The sequence below is a fragment of the Gossypium hirsutum genome, chromosome A12, assembly GCF_007990345.1.
Source record: "Gossypium hirsutum isolate 1008001.06 chromosome A12, Gossypium_hirsutum_v2.1, whole genome shotgun sequence".
In the NCBI taxonomy this organism is placed as follows: domain Eukaryota; kingdom Viridiplantae; phylum Streptophyta; class Magnoliopsida; order Malvales; family Malvaceae; genus Gossypium; species Gossypium hirsutum.
In genome coordinates, this window is record NC_053435.1 from 91,161,697 (window position 1) to 91,166,346 (window position 4,650).

General features: G+C 31.6%; 1 pseudogene; it reads left to right on the forward strand.

Annotated features, from left to right (window-relative positions):
- The first annotated feature begins 786 nt into the window (after window positions 1-786).
- LOC121210981 (14 kDa proline-rich protein DC2.15-like) lies at window positions 787-1,620 on the forward strand (annotated as a pseudogene).
- The last annotated feature ends 3,030 nt before the right edge of the window (window positions 1,621-4,650 follow it).

Below are 4,650 nucleotides of genomic sequence, written 5' to 3' on the forward strand. Positions count from 1 at the left end.
TTGAAAATACAAAATGTTGAAACAACTTTAATTGATACAGGGTCTTGATTCTTGAGAGCTGTCATCTTCAACTCAGCCTATATAATTTTGATTAGTTAACGTAATTTAAAGATCCAAGCTTATACAATGAACAATAAAATTAGAAAATTATGGTTGAATTATTATTTTTTAAAGTAAAAAATAATTATTACAAATTATAGTGTATTTTTATCTCCTCCAGACCATAATATCATGATTCAATGTGAATGTCACGACTTTAATTATGAGAGCATCAATTCAAAGCCGTCAGCACATTTTTCAATTACAAACACAAAATCTTCAATCAACCTTAATTATGAGAGCTGCCATCTTCAACTCAACCCTATATAATTGTACTGAATTAATTAACATTAAGAAAACACAATTGTGTTTTAATATTATAATTTGATTTGTCAAAAACCATGATGAAACGCAAATTTCATTGGTTAATAATGTTACAATTTGATTTGTCGAGCTGTAGCTACTAATCAGAACTGTTTTTTTTTAATATTATAATTTATTTTGGAACTTACTATTATATTTTATGGCGGAAGTTTTTTGAGATGATCAAATCATATAATTTATCCTATCGGAGCAGTGGTAACATGGCAATGTTCTAATTTCCACCTCACAAATCACAAACATCCAAACTTCGCGGCCACCTTAATTTGATTTTATTCTACAATTTCATCAATTAACCCAACATTAAAAAATAACTCACTAGTTCCTTGTAACCACTATAAAACCCCCGTCCCATTCACTCCAACTCCCACATCCCCAAACACTTCTACTTTTAGCTCTAAGCCAAGAAAGCAGGCCACTAACATCAAAATGGCTTCAAAACAATCAGCTTCCATGGCCCTCCTTTTGGCACTCAACATTCTCTTCTTTTCCTTGGTCAGTGCTACTGCCCCATGCCCTCCCACCAAACCTAACCATAAACCAAGCCAAACCCCAACCCCAGCACCCCATCTTCACAGGGCAAGTGCCCTAGAGATGCCCTTAAATTAGGTATATGTGCTAATGTGCTTGGCCTAGTCAAGCCCGTCATTGGTTCACCCCCAGTGATGCCATGCTGTTCCCTTCTCGATGGCCTCGTCGATCTTGAAGCTGCTGTTTGCCTTTGCACCGCTATCAAAGCTAACGTCTTAGGCATCAACCTTGACATTCCAGTTTCTCTTAGCTTGCTCCTCAATGTTTGCTCAAAGAAAGTTCCTTCTGGCTTCCAATGCTAATTTAAGTCTTCATGTTTCCCCTACATTCTTTCTCAACTTCTTTATGGTTTGTGTTTGGTTTTTATAAGTTATGATGCCATAACTTCATTGCTGTAAATCAGTGTTTTCATTTGTAACTTTATTGTTTTGATTTCCTTGTGAGGGACAAATATAGAATAAGTCTGATACTTTTCTTCAAGTGTTTACCTTTGGGGTTTTTTATATCTCCAAAAGAGACATGTAAAGACTTGTATTATTCAACTCGTTAATTTATTCCCTTACTTCTAAGTTGGGGGTCTCTTGACCCTTTGGGGAAAGAGTTGCTTTGTTTTGGAAGATTCATATTGTAACAATTCTTTGGTATAGAATTCCCCCAATATTTTCATTCTCTTGCATCCTCATATTTTCAAATTTAGTAGTGAGCATCTGCAACTTTGATTGTTTTACTGTATTTGTACCTTCATGAGCAGTTTGAAAGATTTCTCAAGCTTCCTTTGCAACTTTGCATTAAGAAATGTGTTTACTAGGTGTGTTTAATGGGAGGCTCTGGTGACAATTGTTGAGTCCAAAATTCATATTTATAAAAGAATCATATCTTTGTATAACCCAAGTTTTTGCTTTACTTATGAATTTTTCCTAATAAGCTCTAAGTATCAACATTTTTAATTTTTTTTCAAAATTTTGACTATTTATTTTCTAAATAACTTAATCAAACCTATACTGAGTTAAAAATGTCATTAGATATGAACAAATGTATAATAATATTTTTTATGTCTATAAATTATTGACATGAGGTTATTTTATCGAAACCTAAAACTAATATTTTTAAAAAAATTCTAATATAAATTATTTCATATTATCTATCAATAAACTATAATAAAATCCTTAACTAAGTTTGATATATCACAAGTGACACCAACTCAATAATGACGATATCAAATTTGTTAAACTAAAAAATATATGGGTAAACCACATTGGTAGTCACTTAACTATTGGTAAGTTTCTTTTTTAGTAACCCAACTATGAAAAGTTACAAAATGACCACCTGACTATTCGATTTTGTCTTTTTTTGTCAACATTTGTTAAATGACTAACTGAAAGATGATGTGGTAACTTTTAAGATTGGAACTTCAACCTTCAACGTTTATAAATCATGTTAATTTAGTCTTGATTCTAAAAATTCAACTTTGACGTTTACACATTATGTAATTTGATCTTTTTGTAGCTTTGTGTAAGCACTAAATTTTTGTCCGACTAGAGTTTGTGTTTAATTTTCAAAATTTCAAAAAAAAAAATTTAAAAATAAAAATTGCATTTTAACCCCTAAACTTTTCCTAAATTTCATTTTGACCCTTAAACTTTCTTTAAATTTCACTTAGACCCCTAAACTTTCATTAAATTTCATTTTAATCCTAAATTTTCTAAAAATTACATTTAGCCCCAGAAGTTTTGCTGCATTTGTGATTTGGTCCTTCAGACAAGTTACGTGATTTGGGGCACCCACTTCCCAGATTTTCAGGCCATAAACATGGGTGGCTGCTCCTTCTTCACCCACTACCTGCAAAAAGAAGCAAACAATAAAAAGGAGAACCAAAATGGAACTTTAAAAAAAAAAAGAAAGAGAAAAAGGGGAGAAAAAAAAAAAAGCAGAAAGAGAAAAAAAAAAAAGAAGCTCCAATCCGGCCGATGCCCACCGCACCACTCCGTCGCGCCCCACCAGTCATCTCACATCGAGCCAAAGCAAAAAAAAAAAACAAAGAAAAAGCAAGAAAAAGAAAAGGAAAAGGAAAGAAAAAAAAAAAAAAAAGAAGAATACCTCCGTGCACGCCACGTCGCCGTCGCACCAGCGAGGGACATCACCCGAGACAAAGAGCGCTAAAAAAAGAAAGGAAAAAAAGAAGAAAAAGAAAAGGAAAGAAAAAAAAAAAAGAAAAAAAATAAAAAAAAGCAGGCCATATTGGTGGACCAGCAGCAGCCCACCCGTGCAGCTCCAGTCCAGCAGCAGGCCCAGTGCAGCAGTCCAGCAGATTCGGCCCATTCCAACAGCCAGCAAGCCCAGTCCCTTGGCAGCCCAAAACATCAGCCCAACAAGAGAAAAAAGGTCCAAACAACCCATAACTTTGGGTTTTGGTAAATTTTTGTTCTTTTAATTTTGCTTAAATATTTAAATATTGTATCGTTTTTTTAATATTATTGCATATTTTTAAGTATTTTTATTTTTTATGTTTCTTAATTCTATTTTATTTTAACTTTTAGATTCGAATAATTTTGATGCATAAGGAAACGAACCGATTTAATATTATGTCATCGAATTCATCGCTATGTTGGGTGAATATTGATGGCTCGTGTTAAATATGAGACGCCCTTTTTAAAAAAAAAACAAAAAAAACATTCAAAAATTCTCGTGTTTTAAAAAAAAACGAACGAAATAAATAAAAACGAAAAATTCTCGTGTTTTAATAGGATCACGATTAAGTATTAGATTCCATCGGTTTGACACTGGTTCTTCGATTTCATTGCCATGTCGGGGTGAATATCGTCGATTCGTGTTAAATACGGTATTTTTTTTAAAAAAAATTCTCGTGTTTTAAAATTTTCTAGTTAAAAAAAATTTCTAATTTTCGTGTTTTTCTAAAAATTTCTATGTTTCAAAAATTTTCGTGTTTTCAAAATTTTCGTGTTTTCAACAATTCTCGTGTTTCACAAATTCTCGTGTTTTAAAATTTTTTATGTTTTAAAAAAAAATTGTCGTGTTTTTTAAAAAAAAATTTGTGTTTTTAAATTTTCGTATTTTCAAATTTTTCGTGTTTTCAATAATTCTCGTGTTTCACAAATTTTTGTGTTTTAAAATTTTTTATATTTTTTAAAAAAGATTGTCGTGTTTCAAAAATTTTCATGTTTCTAAACTCTCGCGTTAAAAAAAATCTTCGTGTTTTCAAAAATCCTCGTGTTTTTAAAAAAATTTCCGGTGTTTCAAAAATTCCTGTTTTAAAAATTTCCGTGATTTTTTTTAAAAAAATTCTTATTTCTAAAATTTTCGTGTTTCAAAAATTTCATTTAAAAAAAAACTGTTCTTCAAAATTCTTCGTGTTAAAAAAAATTCTCGTATTTTGATCGGATCGCGATTAAATTTAAAATTGAACTCGTGTTTTTGAAAATTAGGACAATGCGCTTTAACGAGATACCAATTTTGGGCGTCGCGAGGATGCTAATACCTTCCTCGCGCGTAACCGACTCCCGAACCCTAATTTTCTCTGGATTTTACGTGGACCTAAAATTACCTCTTTTTTAGAAAAGTTTAAAAATAAATTTCTTCTAAAAAGAGATTTTGTAGGTGTCCGATCACACCTAAAAAAGATCGGTGGCGACTCCTTTTTTAAATAAAATCGAGATTCAGTTTTCAAATTTACAAAATTAC